A 19,790-nucleotide genomic window follows, 5' to 3' on the forward strand; every position below is an offset into this window, starting at 1 on the left:
AATCGAAGTCAACCCCATCTGCTTTGCCCCATGGTTGCGCACGCCTCGGTTTTGTTGCCAAACAACCCACCCATCTATTTCTGCACTAAATTTTTATAGGCCAACAATGCAGATTAACACTGCTGGTCTCCTAGGCAACATGGTCTCCAAGGCAACATGGTCTCCTAGGTAACATGCTGTATGTATTGTTTTGGTTTTGATTTTCTGAAAAGAGATCAATGCCATCAGGAAAACACAAGGAGAGAGAGAGAGATCAATATCATCAGGAAAACACAAGGAGAGAGAGATCAATATCATCAAGAAAACACAAGGAGAGAGAGAGAGATCAATATAATCAGGAAAACACAAGGAGAAAGAGAGAGATCAATATCATCAGGAAAACACAAGGAGAAAGAGAGAGATCAATATCATCAGGAAAACACAAGGAGAAAGAGATCAATATCATCAGGAAAACACAAGGAGAGAGAGATCAATATCATCAGGAAAACACAAGGAGAGAGAGAGAGAGAGATCCATATCATCAGGAAAACACAAGGAGAAAGAGATCAATATCATCAGGAAAACACAAGGAGAGAGAGATCAATATCATCAGGAAAACACAAGGAGAGAGAGAGAGAGATCCATATCATCAGGAAAACACAAGGAGAAAGAGATCAATATCATCAGGAAAACACAAGGAGAGAGAGATCAATATCATCAGGAAAACACAAGGAGAGAGAGAGAGAGAGATCCATATCATCAGGAAAACACAAGGAGAGAGAGAGAAAGAGATCAATATCATCAGGAAAACACAAGGAGAGAGAGAGAAAGAGATTCATATCATCAGGAAAACACAAGGAGAAAGAGATCAATATCATCAGGAAAACACAAGGAGAGAGAGAGAGAGAGATCCATATCATCAGGAAAACACAAGGAGAGAGAGAGAAAGAGATCAATATCATCAGGAAAACACAAGGAGAGAGAGAGAGAGAGATCAATATCATCAGGAAAACACAAGGAGAGAGAGAGAGAGATCCATATCATCAGGAAAACACAAGGAGAGAGAGAGAAAGAGATCAATATCATCAGGAAAACACAAGGAGAGAGAGAGAGAGAGAGAGAGATCCATATCATCAGGAAAACACAAGGAGAAAGAGATCAATATCATCAGGAAAACACAAGGGAGGAAGAGAGAGATCAATATCATCAAGAAAACACAAGGAGAGAGAGAGAAAGAGATCAATATCATCAGGAAAACACAAGGAGAAAGAGATCAATATCATCAGGAAAACACAAGGAGAGAGAGAGAGAGATCAATATCATCAGGAAAACACAAGGAGAAAGAGATCCATATCATCAGGAAAACACAAGGAGAAAGAGAGAGATCAATATCATCAGGAAAACACAAGGAGAAAGAGATCAATATCATCAGGAAAACACAAGGAGAGAGAGATCAATATCATCAGGAAAACACAAGAAGAGAGAGATCAATATCACCAGGAAAACACAAAGAGAGAGAGAGATCAATATCATCAGGAAAACACAAGGAGAAAGAGAGAGATCAATATCATCAGGAAAACACAAGGAGAAAGAGATCAATATCATCAGGAAAACACAAGGAGAGAGAGATCAATATCATCAGGAAAACACAAGAAGAGAGAGATCAATATCACCAGGAAAACACAAGGAGAGAGAGAGAGATCAATATCATCAGGAAAACACAAGGAGAGAGAGAGAGATCAATATCATCAGGAAAACACAAGGAGAAAGAGAGAGATCAATCTGCCAAATGACTTAAATGTAAATGTAAATATCATCAAGAAAACACAAGGAGAGAGAGAGAGAGATCAATATCATCAGGAAAACACAAGGAGAAAGAGATCAATATCATCAGGAAAACACAAGGAGAAAGAGAGAGAGATCAATATCATCAGGAAAACACAAGGGAGGAAGAGATCAATATCATCAGGAAAACACAAGGAGAAAGAGAGAGATCAATATCATCAGGAAAACACAAGGAGAGAGAGAGAGAGATCAATATCATCAGGAAAACACAAGGAGAAAGAGATCCATATCATCAGGAAAACACAAGGAGAAAGAGATCCATATCATCAGGAAAACACAAGGAGAAAGAGAGAGATCAATATCATCAGGAAAACACAAGGAGAGAGAGAGAGATCAATATCATCAGGAAAACACAAGGGAGGAAGAGATCAATATCATCAGGAAAACACAAGGAGAAAGAGAGAGATCAATATCATCAGGAAAACACAAGGAGAGAGAGAGAGAGATCAATATCATCAGGAAAACACAAGGGAGGAAGAGATCAATATCATCAGGAAAACACAAGGAGAGAGAGAGAGATCAATATCATCAGGAAAACACAAGGAGAAAGACAGAGATCAATATCATCAGGAAAACACAAGGAGAGAGAGAGAGAGAGAGAGAGAGAGAGAGACTTATGACAGGCCAAAAATAGACGAATGAGTGCAAATGATTTTTTTAAAGCTCCCTTTCCATCTCTCTATCCTGCCTCTCCTGTCCTCGCTCCATCTCTCCATCCTGCCTCTGCCCGCTGCGTAGTCACTAATTGCCAGACGACCTCAGTTGGAGGAACTGAAGGAAACTTTCCTCCCTCCTGCCTGCCTCAAAGAGACTGATCAGGAGGTAGAGAGAGGTAGAGAGAGGTAGAGAGAGGTAGAGAGAGGTAGAGAGAGGTAGAGAGAGGTAAAGAGAGGTAGAGAGAGGTAAAGAGAGGTAGAGAGAGGTAGAGAGAGGTAGAGAGAGGTAGAGAGAGGCAGAGAGAGGTAGAGAGAGGTAGAGAGGGGTAGAGAGGGGTAGAGAGAGGCAGAGAGAGGTAGAGAGGGGTAGAGAGAGGTAGAGAGAGGTAGAGAGAGGTAGAGCGAGAGGTAGAGAGAGGTAGAGAGAGGTAGAGAGGGGTAGAGAGGGGTAGAGAGAGGGGACGTGGCTGATGTAAACAGGTTGTCCTCTTTATTCATCTGTTCTTCTGATCCCTCCCTCCATCGCCTGCAGGACTGAGGTACAAAGTAGTCTTACTCATTTTCTCTCTTCCCCTCTCTCTCTCCATCCCTCTCCCTCTCCATCCCTCTCTCTCTCTCATCACTCTCTCTCTCTCCCCCACTCTCTGTCTCTCTCTCTCTGTCTCCCTCTCATTTCTATCTCTCTCTCTCTCCATCTCTCATTTTCTCTCTCTCCATCTCTCATTTTCTCTCTCCATCTCTCATTTTCTCTCTCCATCTCTCATTTTCTCTCTCCATCTCTCTCCTCTCCATCCCTCTCTCTCTCTCTCTCTACCTCATTCTCTCTCCTCTCCAACCCTCTCTCTCTCCTCTCCATCCCTCTCTCTCCTCTCCATCTCTCTCCTCTCCATCTCTCTACCTCATTCTCTCTCCTCTCCATCCCTCTCTCTCCTCTCCATCTCTACCTCATTATCTCTCCTCTCCATCCCTCTCTCTCCTCTCCATCCCTCTCTCTCCTCTCCATCTCTACCTCATTCTCTCCCTCTCTCTCCTCTCCATCCCTCTCTCTCCTCTCCATCCCCCTCTCTGTCTTTCTCTCCCTCTGTAGAGTACGGAGCAGGTTGCAGCATTCTGCCGCAGTCTCCATGACATGAATCCGTCTGAGTGTGCCACAAGTTCCTCCTCCCCCAGCCTGGAGTCGCCCGTCCCTCCGCCCGCCACCGGCACCCGTCAGCTCTCCGACGCCGACAAGCTACGCAAAGTCATCTGTGAGCTGGTGGAGACCGAACGCACCTATGTTAAAGTCAGTACTACATCTCTTGTGTGGGTTGTGGTGGGGGGTATGGATGGGGGTTGTGGGGGGGGGTGTGTTTCTCCAAGTGAAGAAATCAGATGCATCTGACACTTGCCCTTTGCAGACAGACAGACATACTGCCAACCCATTCTGTACAGGACAAATGGCAGACTGACTGACAGACATACTGCCAACCCATTCTGTACAGGACAAATGGCAGACTGACTGGGCAGAGTTATATCTGGGCAGAGTTATATCTGATTACAGCAATACGTAGTATATTGTATAACTGGGTTACAGAATATAGCGAAGCAATACCTATTACAGTATTATAACTGGGTTACAAAGAGCTCTGAGATATCAAAGAAAACCCACAATATAACCTCGATACATATGTAATCTGATCTAGCTAGAAACAGAGATAATAATATGTGATCTGATCTAATTAGAAACAGAGATATTAATATGTAATCTGATCTAGCTAGAAACAGAGATAATAATATGTAATCTGATCTAATTAGAAACAGAGATATTAATATGAAACTAGAGAAACAGAGATATTAATATGTAATCTGATCTAGCTAGAAACAGAGATATTAATATGTGATCTGATCTAGCTAGAAACAGAGATATTAATATGTAATCTGATCTAGAAACTATTAATATGAAACAATTAGAAACAGAGATATTAATATGTAATCTGATCTAATTAGAAACAGAGATATTAATATGTGATCTGATCTAATTAGAAACAGATATATTAATATGTAATCTGATCTAGCTAGAAACAGAGATAATAATATGTGATCTGATCTAATTAGAAACAGAGATATTAATATGTGATCTGATCTAATTAGAAACAGAGATATTAATATGTGATCTGATCTAATTAGAAACAGAGATATTAATATGTGATCTGATCTAATTAGAAACAGAGATATTAGCAGAGATATTAATATGTAGAGAAACCGAGATATTAATATGTAATCTGATCAGATATATTAATATGTGATCTGAGAAACAGAGATATTAATATGTAATCTGATCTAGCTGGAAACAGAGATATTAATATGTAATCTGATCTAGCTGGAAACAGAGATATTACTTGACAGAGATGTCATAATACTTTAACAAACCCAGTCAGAGAATAAAGGATCTTTACATGTGATTAGGAACAGTATTATTTTAATTCAACACTGTTGGTGTATAGTACAGTTGAATACCTTGGTTGTGATCAGAGATGTTGAATCTGCCATTTAAACCCGAGTGTATTCTATTCTCCCTGTCAGTGTGTGTATATATCCATTTATTTTTTTAAATTTTATTTAACCTTTATTGAACTGTCCTCGTGAGTGTGTGTCTGTTTGTGTTCAGCACTCTAATCAAGCCTGATTCACTCTTGTCTACGCAGGATCTTCATTGTCTCATCGGGAGGTATTTAACCCCGCTACAGAAGGAGACCTGCCTCACTCAGGATGAGGTATGACTGACACACACACACACACACACACACACACACACACACACACACATAATCCATACACACACAGGGAATCCATTCTGTAGCTTAAATATATCTGGCACTAAAATGTTTCTCAGAACGGCTGTTGCGTAACCGTGTACTGAGTGTGCTGTGTGTAGGAGAGGGAGGACGAGAGAGAGGGAGGACGAGAGAGAGAGGGGGAGGACGAGAGAGAGAGGGGGAGGACGAGAGAGAGAGAGGGAGGACGAGAGAGAGGGAGGGAGAGGGAGGACGAGAGAGGGAGGGAGAGGGAGGACGAGAGAGAGGGAGGACGAGAGCGGGGAGGACGAGAGAGGGAGGGAGAGGGAGGACGAGAGAGAGGGAGGGAGAGGGGGAGGACGAGAGAGATGGGGAGGACGAGAGAGAGAGAGGGAGGACGAGAGAGAGAGAGGGGGAGGACGAGAGGGAGGACGAGAGAGAAAGAGGGAGGACAAGAGAGGGGAGGACGAGAGAGGAGGAGGGAGGACAAGAGAGAGGGAGGACAAGAGAGAGGGAGGGAGAGGGAGGACGAGAGCGGGGAGGACGAGAGAGAGGGGAGGACGAGAGAGAGCGGGGAGGGAGAGAGAGAGGGGGAGGACGAGAGAGAGAGGGGGAGGACGAGAGAGAGAGAGGGAGGACAAGAGAGAGGGAGGAGGAGAGCGGGGGAGGGAGGACGAGAGCGGGGGAGGGAGGACGAGAGAGCGGGAGGACGAGAGAGCGGGAGGACGAGAGAGAGGGAGGACGAGAGAGAGGGAGGACGAGAGAGAGGGAGGACGAGAGAGAGGGAGGACGAGAGAGGGGGAGGGAGGATGAGAGCGGGGGAGGGAGGACGAGAGCGGGGAGGGAGGACGAGAGCGGGGAGGGAGGACGAGAGCGGGAGGACGAGAGAGCGGGGAGGAGGACGAGAGAGCGGGAGGACGAGAGAGGGGGAGGGAGGACGAGAGAGGGGGAGGGAGGACGAGAGAGGGGGAGGGAGGACGAGAGCGGGGGAGGGAGGACGAGAGCGGGGGAGGGAGAGCGGGAGGACGAGAGCGGGAGGACGAGAGAGCGCGGGAGGACGAGAGAGCGCGGGAGGACGAGAGAGCGCGGGAGGACGAGAGAGCGCGGGAGGACGAGAGAGCGCGGGAGGACGAGAGAGCGCGGGAGGACGAGAGAGCGGGAGGGCGAGAGAGCGGGAGGGCGAGAGAGCGGGAGGGCGAGAGAGCGGGAGGATGAGAGCGGGGGAGGGAGGATGAGAGCGAGGGAGGGAGAGCGGGAGGACGAGAGAGAGCGAGGGAGGACGAGAGAGAGCGAGGGAGGACGAGAGAGCGAGGGAGGACGAGAGAGCGAGTGAGGACGAGAGCGGGGGAGGGAGGGAGAGGAGGATGTTTAAAGAGAGAAGGGAAAGTGACACTATGATGTTGATGGGACACAGATGGTTCTATTGCTTTAATAGGATCTCCTCACTTCAACACCCTCACTGGTGCGGCCAGAATGCAGCCTTATCTCCTATCTAGAGCACTATATAGGTAGTAGGATGCCATTTTTGAGATGCATACCTCTCAATGTAATTGGACTCTTGAGTTGTATGTAATTCATTGATGTATTGAGATATAATATATTTCCTTTGCTTTTGTGCGTCTCCAGCTGGACATTCTGGTTGGGAACCTGCCTGAGATGGTGGAGTTCCAGGTGGAATTCCTGAAGACTCTAGAAGACGGGACCAGATTGGTCCCAGACCTGGAGAAGCTGGAGAGAGTGGACCAGTTCAAGGTACAAAATAACAGCCTGCCTCGAACGATAAAATAACAGCCTGCCTCGAACGATAAAATAACAGCCTGCCTCGAACGATAAAATAACAGCCTGCCTCGAACGACAAAATAACAGCCTGCCTTGAACGACAAAATAACAGCCTGCCTCGAACGATAAAATGACAGCCTGCCTCGAACGACAAAATAACAGCCGCCTCGAACGACAAAATAACAGCCTGCCTCGAACGACAAAATAACAGCCTGCCTCGAACGATAAAATGACAGCCTTCCTGGAACCAAAGAACGAACACCCTGCCTCGAAAAACAAAATAACATCCTGCCTCGAACGACAAAATAACATCCTGCCTCGAACGACAAAATAACATCCTGCCTCGAACGACAAAATAACAGCCTGCCTCGAACGACAAAATAACAGCCTGCCTCGAACGATAAAATAACAGCCTGCCTCGAACGACAAAATAACAGCCTGCCTCGAACGATAAAATAACATCCTGCCTCGAACGACAAAATAACAGCCTGCCTCGAACGACAAAATAACAGCCTGCCTCGAACGATAAAATAACAGCCTGCCTCGAACGATAAAATAACAGCCTGCCCTCTCCGATAAAATAACAGCCTGCCTCCAAAACGACAAAATAACAGCCTGCCTTGAACGACAAAAAACAGCCTGCCTCGAACGATAAAATGACAGCCTGCCTCGAACGACAAAATAACAGCCCTCCGAACGACAAAATAACATTGCCTGCCTCGAACGACAAAATAACAGCCTGCCTCCTCTCGATTTTAACAGTCCTTCCTGGAACCAAAAACATTGAACACCCTGCCTCCTCTCCAAAATAACATCCTCCGAACGACAAAATAACATCCTGCCTCTCGACAAAATAACATCCTCCCTCCAACGACAAAATAACAGCCTGCCTCGAACGACAAAATAACAGCCTCCGCTACCAACGATAAAATAACAGCCTGCCTCGAACGACAAAATAACAGCCTGCCTCGAACGATAAAATAACATCCTGCCTCTCGACAAAATAACAGCCTGCCTCCAAAACACAAAATAACAGCCTGCCTCGAACGATAAAATAACAGCCTGTCCTCCGCTACGAAAAATAACAGCCTGCCTCGAACGATAAAATAACAGCCTCCGCGAACGATAAAATTGTGTAACAGCCTGCCTCTCCAAAATAACAGCCTGCCTGGAACCAAAAACATTGTTTAACACCCTCTCCTCTCGACAAAATAATAGCCTCCCTACCAAACGACAAAATAACAGCCTGCCTCTCCATTTTAACAGCCTGCCTCCAAAACAAAATAACAGCCTGCCTCTCCATGATAAAATAACAGCCTCCTCGAACGATAAAATAACAGCCTGCCTCGAACGACAAAATAACAGCCTGCCTCGAACGATAAAATAACAGCCTGCCTCTCGACAAAATAACAGCCTGCCTCCAAACACATTGTGTAAATAACAGCCTGCCTCGAACGATAAAATAACAGCCTGCCTCGAACGATAAAATAACAGCCTGCCTCGAACGATAAAATAACAGCCTGCCTCGAACGACAAAATAACAGCCTGCCTGGAACCAAAGAACGAACACCCTGCCTCGATAGACAAAATAACAGACTGCCTCGAAAGACAAAATAACAGACTGCCTCGAACGATAAAATAACAGACTGCCTCGAACGATATAATAACAGCCTGCCTCGAAAGACAAAATAACAGACTGCCTCCTCTCCAAAATAACAGACTGCCTCGAACGATAAAATAACAGCCTGCCTCTCCATTTTAACAGCCTGCCTCGAACGACAAAATAACAGCCTGCCTGGAACCAAAGAACGAACACCCTGCCTCGAACGATAAAATAACAGCCTTCCTCGAACTATAAAATAGCCTGCCTCGAACGACAAAATAACATCCTGCCTCGAAGCAAAGAACACCCTGCCTCGAATGACAAAATAGCAGCCTGCCTTAAGTGAAAGAGGGCTCTTCCTGGAACAACAAAATAACATGCTTCCTTAAATGAGATAAGGCTCTGCTTGGAACCAAAAAACAGCCTGGCTGGAACGAGTGTCAAACCTACATCTGGCATTTTAACTGTCCTCCGTGCACATTGTGTAACCACGCGTCTCTCCTCTCCATTTTAACTGTCCTCCGTGTACCAAAACACATTGTTTAACTTGGTTGAGTGTGTCCTCTCCATTTTAACTGTCCTCCGCTACCAAAACACATTGTGTAACCACGACTCTCGTGGTTCCATTTTAACTGTCCTCCGCTACCAAACACATTGTGTAACCACGTGGTTGTCTCCTCTCCATTTTAACTGTCCTCCGCTGCCAAAACACATTGTTTAACCACGACTCTCCCTCTCCATTTTAACTGTCCTCCGCTACCAAACACATTGTGTAACCACGACTCAAGGCCCTCTCCATTTTAACTGTCCTCCGCTACCAAAACACATTGTGTAACCACGACTCTAGTCCTCTCCATTTTAACTGTCCTCCGCTACCAAAACACATTGTTTAACTGTCCGGCCGCTACCAAAACACATTGTGTAACCTACGGTTAGAGTGTCCGGCTCCTTGTCAGAAAATCCTCTTCTCTCTAGGAGGTTCCTTCCTGTACTATGCAGATCGGTTTAAGATCTACAGTGGTTAGAGTGCGCCAGCCACACCAAAGTCCCCAAGGTGCTCGTGGTTAAGTGTAGGTGAGTTAAACACAGTTGGTGTGTGTGTATCTGTGGTTGTGTGTGTGCGTGTGTGCGTGGTTGTTTGTGTGTGTGTGCGTGGTTGTTTGTGTGCGTGTGTGGTGGTTAGAGTGTGTGTGGCAGTGTGTGTGTTAGAGTGTAGAGGCGTGCATGGTTGTGGTGTGTGTGCGTGCGTGGTTGTGTGTGCGTGTAGAGGCGCGGGTGCGTGTGTGTAGTGTGTGCGTGGTTGTGTGTGTGCCTTGGTTGTGTGTGTGGCGTAGCTTGGTTAGAGTGTGTGTGGGTGCGTGGTTGTGTGTGTGTGTGTGTGTGTGCGTGGTTGTGTGCGTGTGCGTGGTTGTGTGTGTGTGTGCGTGGTTGTGTGTGTGTGTGTGTGCGTGGTTGTGTGTGTGTGTGTGTGCGTGGTTGTGTGTGTGCGTATGTGTGTTATATATGTGTGTGTGGGTAGCCTGTGGTTAAGGTGCTCATAAAGGGTTTATAAACCTGCAGGGTAGCCTCACCTGGTTGTCGAGGGTATTGGTTAATTGTAGAGGAAAAAGGAAAAACCTGTGGTTAGACAAGGCCCTCCAATGAGTGGCAGGGTAGCCTAGTGGTTAGAGTGTAGAGGCGGCAGGGTAGCCTAGTGGTTAGAGTGTAGAGGCGGCAGGGTAGCCTAGTGGTTAGAGTGTAGAGGCGGCAGGGTAGCCTAGTGGTTAGAGTGTAGGGGCGGCAGGGTAGCCTAGTGGTTAGAGTGTAGGGGCGGCAGGGTAGCCTAGTGGTTAGAGTGTAGGGGCGGTAGGGTAGCCTAGTGGTTAGAGTGGAGGGGAGGCAGGGTAGCCTAGTGGTTAGAGTGTAGAGGAGGCAGGGTAGCCTAGTGGTTAGAGTGTAGAGGCGGCAGGGTAGCCTAGTGGTTAGAGTGTAGGGGCGGCAGGGTAGCCTAGTGGTTAGAGTGTAGAGGCGGCAGGGTAGCCTAGTGGTTAGAGGAAGGAAGTAACCGAACGGTTGCAAGTTCAAACCCCCGAGCTGACAAGGTACAAATCTGTCAATCTGCCCCTGAACAAGGCAGTTAACCCACTGTTCCTATAAATATTTGTTCTCAACTGACTTGGTTAAATAAAGGTAAATAAAAATGAGTTTGACACCCCTGACGCAAGAGCATGGTAGCAGCAAACATTCAGGGGGACTTCTCTATGTCGGATGTTATTTAATTATCCAGCTCCTCTGAAACACTTGGAGGTTGTGTGTGTAAAACCTCCTCCTCCCCTCTCATTGCACATCCAGCTAAGACCGATGCCGACTTCAAGGCGTTTCTGGAAGAGAGGAACCCCAAACAGCAACACTCCTCAACCCTGGAGTCCTACCTGATCAAACCCATCCAGAGAGTTCTGAAGTACCCACTACTACTGAGAGAGCTGTACTCACTGACGGACCCTGATAGTGAAGAACACTATCACCTGAATGGTAAGGAGGAGGGAGGGAGGGGTGTGTCCTATAGTACCCACTACTACTGAGAGAGCTGTACTCACTGACGGACCCTGATAGTGAAGAACACTATCACCTGAATGGTAAGGAGGGTGGTTGGGTGGGTAATGGGTGTCAGGGACCCTGATAGTGAAGTAATAGTGAATGGGGAGGGTGGTTGGGTGGGTAATGGGTGGCAGGGTGGTTGGGTGGGTAATGTGTGGGAGGGTGGGTAATGGGTGGGTAATGGGTGGTTGGGTGGGTAATGGGTGGGAGGGTGGTTGGGTGGGTAATAGTTGGGAGGGTGGTTGGGTGGGTAATAGGTGGGAGGGTGGTTGGGTGGGTAATAGTTGGGAGGGTAGTTGGGTGGGTAATGTGTGGGAGGGTGGTTGGGTGGGTAATAGGTGGGAGGGTAATGGGTGGGAGGGGGGTTGGGTGGGTAATGGGTGGGAGGGTGGTTGGGTGGGTAATGGTTGGGTGGGTAGTTGGGTGGGTAATGGGTGGGAGGGTGGTTGGGTGGGTTGGTAATGGGTGGGAGGGTGTTGGTGGGTAATGTGAGAGAGCATTGGGTAAGGCCAGCATTTATTTGGGATGTTTTATTTAACTAGGCTAGTGTGTGTGGGTAATGGGTGGCAGGGTGGGTAATGGGTGGCAGGGTGGGTGTGGGTGTGCAGGGTGGGTAATGGGTGGCATTTAATCAATGGTGAAATGGGTGTACTGCAGGGTGGCTGGGTGGCAACATTAAGATGAATACATGTAGTCATTGTGACAGTGAGTCATTTGGGTGGTAGATTATACTAACAGCGTGGTTGGGTGGGTTGGTCCATGGTTGAAGGTGAACAAGGTGGCCAGTCACATCAATGAGATGCAGAAGATCCAGCATTTATTTCCATGTTTTATTTAACCAGCTCATAGCGGAGCAGAGTGGAGACAAGAAAGAGGTGTGTTGGTGGTGTTGTAAGAAGAGGTACAGTGGTGGTGGTGTTGTAAGGAGAGGTACAGTGGTGTTGTAAGAAGATGAATACAGTGGTGGTGGTGTAAGAAGAGTCATTGGTGGTGGTGATTATAGAAGAGGTTCAGTGGTGGTGTTGTTGTAAGAAGAGGAACAGTGGTGGTGGTGTTGTAAGAAGAGGATCCACAGTGGTGGTGGTGTTTGACCAGGTACAGTGGTGGTGGTGTTGTAAGAAGAGGTACAGTGGTGGTGGTGTTGTAAGGAGAGGTACAGTGGTGTTGTAAGAAGAGGTACAGTGGTGGTGGTGTTGTAAGAAGAGGTACAGTGGTGGTGGTGTTGTAAGAAGAGGTACAGTGGTGGTGTTGTTGTAAGAAGAGGTACAGTGGTGGTGGTGTTGTAAGAAGAGGTACAGTGGTGGTGGTGTTGTAAGAAGAGGTACAGTGGTGGTGGTGTTGTAAGAAGAGGTACAGTGGTGGTGGTGTTGTAAGAAGAGGTACAGTGGTGGTGGTGTTGTAAGAAGAGGTACAGTGGTGGTGGTGTAAGAAGGGGTACGGTGGTGGTGTTGTAACATGGTTGTGTTGTGACATGGTTGTGTTGTATCATGGTTGTGTTGTGACATGGTTGTGTTGTAACATGGTTGTGTTGTAACATGGTTGTGTTGTAACATGGTTGTGTTGTCTCATGGTTGTATTGTCTCATGGTTGTGTTGTGACATGGTTGTGTTGTGACATGGTTGTGTTGTAACATGGTTGTGTTGTAACATGGTTGTGTTGTAACATGGCTGTGTTGTGTCATGTTTGTGTTGTAACATGGTTGTGTTGTATCATGGTTGTGTTGTATCATGGTTGTGTTGTAACATGGTTGTGTTGTAACATGGCTGTGTTGTATCATGTTGTGTTGTATCATGGTTGTGTTGTGACATGGTTGTGTTGTATCATGAGTGTAACATGGTTGTGTTGTATCATGGTTGTGTTGTATCATGGTTGTGTTGTGACATGGTTGTATTGTATCATGGTTGCGTTGTGACATGATTGTGTTGTATCATGTGTGTGACATGGTTGTGTTGTATCATGGTTGTGTTGTGACATGGTTATGTTGTAACATGGCTGTGTTGTATCATGGTTGTGTTGTGACATGGTTGTGTTGTGACATGGTTGTGTTGTAACATGGGTGTATCATGGTTGTGTTGTATCATGGTTGTGTTGTATCATGGTTGTGTTGTAACATGGTTGTGTTGTATCATCGTTGTGTTGTATCATGGTTGGAACATGGTTGTGTTGTATCATGGTTGTGTTGTATCATGGGTGTAACATGGTTGTGTTGTATCATGGTTGTGTTGGAACATGGCTGTGTTGTATCATGGTTGTGTTGTATCATCGTTGTGTTGTATCATGGGTGTAACATGGTTGTGTTGTAACATGGTTGTGTTGTAACATGGTTGTGATGTGACATGGTTGTGTTGTGACATGGTTGTGTTGTTTCATGGGTGTAACATGGTTGTGTTGTATCATGGTTGTGTTGTATCATGGTTGTGTTGTAACATGGTTGTGTTGTAACATGGTTGTGTTGTGGTTGTGTTGTATCATGGTTAACATGGTGTGTTGTATCATGGTTGTGTTGGAACATGGGTGTAACATGGTTGTGTTGTATTATGGTTGTGTTGTATCATGGTTGTGTTGTAACATGGTTGTGTTGTCTCATGGTTGTGTTGTCTCATTGTTGTGTTGTCTCATGAGTGTAACATGGTTGTGTTGTAACATGGTTGTGTTTTAACATGGCTGTGTTGTGACATGGTTATGTTGTGACATGGTTGTGTTGTGACATGGTTGTGTTGTATCATGGTTGTGTTGTATCATGGTTGTGTTGTATCATGGTTGTGTTGTGACATGGTTGTGTTGTGACATGGTTGTGTTGTATCATGGTTGTGTTGTATCATGGTTGTGTTGTAACATGGCTGTGTTGTAACATGGCTCTATCATGGTTGTGTTGTAACATGGTTGTGTTGTAACATGGTTGTGTTGTGACATGGTTGTGTTGTATCATGGTTGTGTTGTATCATGGTTGTGTTGTAACATGGCTGTGTTGTAACATGGCTCTATCATGGTTGTGTTGTAACATGGTTGTGTTGTGTCATGGTTGTGTTGTAACATGGTTGTGTTGTAACATGGTTGTAACATGGTTGTGTTGTGACATGGTTGTGTTGTAACATGGCTGTATCATGGCTGTGTTGTAACATGGCTGTGTTGTAACATGGCTGTGTTGTAACATGGCTGTATCATGGTCGTGTTGTAACATGGTTGTGTTGTAACATGGTTGTGTTGTAACATGGTTGTAACATGGTTGTGTTGTAACATGGTTGTGTTGTGTCATGGTTGTGTTGTGACATGGTTGTGTTGTAACATGTTTGTAACACGGCTGTGTTGTAACATGGCTGTGTTGTGTGTTGTAGGTTGCTGATCTGTCGATGGGTGACTTGCTGCTCCACACCAGCGTAGCCTGGATCAACCCTCCCTCCTCCCTGGGCAAATGGAAGAAAGAACCCCAACTGGCTGCATTCAGTATGTTAAGGACAATACCCTGTGTGCATCCTAATACCTAATGGCCTACTCAGAACCATGCAGCTGATGGGGTTCTAGTTCTAGAACAGGATGAATCTACTCAGAACCATGCAGCTAATGGGGTTCTAGTTCTAGAACAGGATGAATCCACTCAGAACCATGCAGCTAATGGGGTTCTAGTTCTAGAACAGGATGAATCTACTCAGAACCATGCAGCTGATGGGGTTCTAGTTCTAGAACAGGATGAATCCACTCAGAACCTTGCAGCTAATGGGGTTCTAGTTCTAGAACAGGAGGAATCTACTCAGAACCATGCAGCTGATGGGGTTCTAGTTCTAGAACAGGATGAATCTACTCAGAACCATGCAGCTAATGGGGTTCTAGAACAGGATGAATCTACTCAGAACCATGCAGCTGATGGGGTTTTAGTTCTAGAACAGGATGAATCACTCAGAACCATGCAGCTGATGGGGTTCTAGTTCTAGAACAGGATGAATCCACTCAGAACCATGCAGCTGATGGGGTTCTAGTTCTAGAACAGGATGAATCTACTCAGAACCATGCAGCTGATGGGGTTCTAGTTCTAGAACAGGATGAATCTACTCAGAACCATGCAGCTGATGGGGTTCTAGTTCTAGAACAGGATCAATCTACTCAGAACCATGCAGCTGATGGGGTTCTAGTTCTAGAACAGGATGAATCTACTCAGAACCATGCAGCTGATGGGGTTTTAGTTCTAGAACAGGATGAATCCACTCAGAACCATGCAGCTAATGGGGTTCTCGTTCTAGAACAGGATGAATCACTCAGAACCTTGCTGCTAATGGGGTTCTAGTTCTAGAACAGGATGAATCTACTCAGAACCATGCAGCTGATGGGGTTCTAGTTCTAGAACAGGATGAATCTACTCAGAACCATGCAGCTAATGGGGTTCTAGAACAGGATGAATCCACTCAGAACCTTGCTGCTGATGGGGTTCTAGTTCTAGAACAGGATGAATCTACTCAGAACCTTGCAGCTAATGGGGTTCTCGTTCTAGAACAGGATGAATCACTCAGAACCATGCAGCTAATGGGGTTCTAGTTCTAGAACAGGATGAATCTACTCAGAACCTTGCAGCTAATGGGGTTCTAGTTCTAGAACAGGATGAATCTACTCAGAACCATGCAGCTAATGGGGTTCTAGTTCTAGAACAGGATGAATCTACTCAGAACCATGCAGCTAATGGGGTTCTAGTTCTAGAACAGGATGAATCTACTCAGATCCATGCAGCTGATGGGGTTCTGTTCTAGAACAGGATGAATCCACTCAGAGCCATGCAGCAAATGGGGTCCCCTAGTTCTAGAACAGGATGAATCCACTTTTGAACCATGCAGCTGATGGGGTTCTAGTTCTAGAACAGGATGAATCTATCCCATAATAATGCAGCTAATGGGGTTTTAGTTCTAGAACAGGATGAATCTACTCAGAACCATGCAGTAATGGGGTTTTAGTTCTAGAACAGGATGAATCCACTCAGAACCATTCAGCTAATGGGGTTCTAGTTCTCAGAACAGGATGAATCTTTGTGCCATGCAGCTATGGGGTTTTAGTTCTAGAACAGGATGAATCTACTCAGAACCATGCAGCATGGGGTTCTAGTTCTAGAACAGGATGAATCTACTGTAGAGCCATGCAGCTAATGGTCTTCTGTGTTCTAGAACAGGATGGCTCCACTCAGAATCTGCAGTCTGTATGGGGTTATCTGAGGTCTGTCTGTGATGTCTCTCAGGGTGGCCATGAGCATCTGTTTGTCTGTAGGGGGATGTCTAAGGTCTGTCTGTGATGGGGTGTCTAGTTCTGTCTGTGTCTACTCAGGGTGGCTCCCATGAGCATCTGTTTGTCTGTAGGATGAATCCACTCTAGGTCTGTCTGTAGGGGGCGTGTCTTAGGTCTGTCTGTAGGATGAATGTCTAAGGTCATGTCTGATGGGGGGCGTTCTAGTTCTGTCAGTGAATCTCTCAGAACTCCAGCTGATGCATCTGTCTGTCTGTCTGGGGGGAATCTACTCAGGTCTGTCTGTGTGTCTTCTAGGGATGGCTCCACATCGAACCATGCAGTCTGTGGGGGCGTTTAGGTCTGTCTGTAACAGGAGGAATGTGTCTAAGGTCTGTCTGTGGGGGGTTCTAAGGTCTGTCTGGATGTCTCTCAGGGTGGCCCCATGAGCATCTGTCTGTCTGTACAGGATGTCTAAGGTCTGTCTGTGATGGGTGTTAGGTCTGTCTGGAGGAATCTCTAGGTCCATGTAGGGGGCTGTCTAAGGTCTGTCTGTGTCTAGAGGATGGCTCCCATCGAGCATCTGTCTGTCTGTAGGGGGCGTGTCTAAGGTCTGTCTGTTCTCTCAGGGTGGCTCCCATCGAGCGTCGTCAGTCTCGTCTGTCTAAGACAAGGACCCATTCCGCTTCCGTCACATGATCTCCACAGACAGCCCAATTCCTGAGCCAAACTCAATAACTCACTGATCCCATAATAATATATTATGGTAAATAACTTACAGTTTTGAAAAGTAGAGCCCTCAATAACCAAGGTTTTGAGTTCAATGTAGAGCCCTCAATAACCATTCTTCTTGTAGAGTCTTCAAAAACCAAGGTGTTTGTTCAATGATGGCCCAAGCAGAAGAACCAAAATGGTGAGTTCCATATAGAGCCCTCAATAACATCAAGGTACAGTTTAATCTGAGCCCTCAATCTAAGGTCTGTTTAATGTAGTGTCTCAATAACCAAGGTGGCTCCCATAGAGCATCTGTTTGTCTGTAGGGGGGCGTCTAAGGTCTGTCTGTAACCAAGGGGGCAATATAGTCAATAACCAGGTCTGTCTGTAGGGGGCCTGTAACCAAGGTCTGTCTGTTCAATAGGGTGGCCCCATAACCAAGGTCTGTCTGAATATAGAGCCCTCAATAACCAAGGTACAGTTCGTCTATGTAGAGCCCTCAATAACCAAGGTACAGTTCAATATAGAGCCCTCAATCTAAGGTCTGTTTGTATAGAGCCCTCAATAAGGTCTGTTCTGTAGGGCCCTCAATAAGGTCTGTCTGTTCAATATAGGGTGGCCCCAATAAGCATCTGTCTGTCTGTATAGAGCCCTCAATAACTGGGGTACAGTCAATGTCTGTGTCTCCAAGGTGGCTCCCATCGAGCAATAACTGTCTGTCTGTAGAGGGGCGTAACCAAGGTCTGTCTGTGTCTCCCTCAATAACTCCAGGCATCTGTTCTGTCTGTAGAGCCCTCAATAACCAAGGTGCAGTTCAATATAGGGCCCTCCCATAACCAATCTGTCTGTCTGTAGAGCCCTCAATAACCAAGGTCTGTTCAATGTAGAGGGGCCTCAATAACCAAGGTCAGTTCAATGGAGCCCTCAATAACCTGTCTGGGGGCGTAAGGTCTGTAGGGGGCGTGTCTAGTTCAATGTAGAGCCCTCAATAACCAATGTACAGTTCAATATAGAGCCCTCAATAACCAAGGTACAGTTCAATGTAGAGCCCTCAATAACCAAGACAGTTTAATGTCCGAGCCCTCAATAACCAAGGTACAGTTCAATGTAGAGCCCTCAATAACCAAGGTACAGTTCAATATAGAGCCCTCAATAACCCAGGTACAGTTCAATATAGAGCCCTTAATAACCAAGGTGCAGTTCAATATAGAGCCCTTAATAACCAAGGTACAGTTGAATATAGAGCCCTCAATAACCAAGGTACAGTTCAATATAGAGCCCTCAATAACCAAGGTGCAGTTCAATATAGAGCCCTCAATAACCAAGGTACAGTTCAATATAGAGCCCTCAATAACCAAGGTTCAGTTCAATATAGAGCCCTCAATAACCAAGGTACAGTTCAATATAGAGCCCTCAATAACCAAGGTGCAGTTCAATATAGAGCCCTCAATAACCAAGGTACACTACAGTTAAATATAGAGCAATCTATCATGGTACAGTTCAATATAGAGCCCTCAAAAACCAATTTACATTACAACATAGAGCCCAGTACAGTTCAATATAGAGCCCTCAATAACCACGGTACAGTACAATATTGAGTGCTCAATAACCAAGGTAAGGTGCAGTACAACATAGAGCCCTCAATAACCAAGCTACAGTTCAATATAGAGCCCTCAATAACCAAGGTACACTACAGTTAAATATAGAGCAATATATCATGGTACAGTTCAATATAGAGCCCTCAATAACCAAGCTACAGTTCAATATAGAGCCCTCAATAACCAAGGTACAGTTCAATATAGAGCCCTCAATAACCAAGGAACAATTCAATATAGAGCCCTCAATAACCAATTGTGATGAGTCGGACAGCAGAGTGAAGGAAAAGCAGCCAACATGTACTCAGCATATGTGGGAACTCCTTCAAGACTGTTGGAAAAGCATTCCAAGTGAAGCTGGTTGAGAGAATGCCAAGAGTGTGCAAAGTTGTCATCAAGGCAAAGAGTGGCTATTTGAATAATCTCAAATATAAAGTGTATTTTGATTTGTTTAACACTTTATTGGTTACTACATGATTCCGTATGTGTTATTTCATAGTGTTGATGTCTTCACTATTATTCCATAATGTAGAATATAGTACAAATAAAGAAAAACCCTTGAATGAGTAGGTGTGTCCCAACATTTGACTGGTGCTGTACACTCTTAAAATTCAGCCATTCCTGTATTGATTTAGTGATGTCCTTCTCTGTCTGAATAGACATATGATTGAGTGAGATGAAGATAATAAATTACTACAGATGAGCTGTTCTGTACGTGAGGTTATAACTGTGTGTGTGCCAAGGTACAGTTCAATATAGAGCCTCAATATTGTATGTGTGTGTGTGGGCCTGTGTGTGTGGGCCTGTGTGTGTGTGTGGGCCTGTGTGTGTGTGTGGGCCTGTGTGTGTGTGTGGGCCTGTGTGTGTGTGTGGGCCTGTGTGTGTGTGGGCCTGTGTGTGTGTGGGCCTGTGTGTGTGTGTGTGTGTGGGCCTGTGTGTGTGTGGGCCTGTGTGTGTGTGTGTGTGTGTGTGTGTGTGTGTGTGTGTGTGTGTGTGTGTGTGTGTGTGTGTGTGTGTGTGTGTGTGTGTGTGTGTGGGCCTGTATGTGTGTGGACCTGTGTGTGGGCGT

The 19,790-nt window shown here is 45.8% G+C and overlaps 1 pseudogene; it reads left to right on the forward strand.

Moving 5' to 3' along the window:
• LOC135553227 (rho guanine nucleotide exchange factor TIAM1-like) overlaps positions 1-19,790 on the forward strand; it is a 233,585-nt pseudogene that overhangs the window by 209,732 nt on the left and 4,063 nt on the right.

This window comes from Oncorhynchus masou, chromosome 13 (assembly GCF_036934945.1).
Source record: "Oncorhynchus masou masou isolate Uvic2021 chromosome 13, UVic_Omas_1.1, whole genome shotgun sequence".
In the NCBI taxonomy this organism is placed as follows: Eukaryota; Metazoa; Chordata; class Actinopteri; order Salmoniformes; family Salmonidae; genus Oncorhynchus; species Oncorhynchus masou.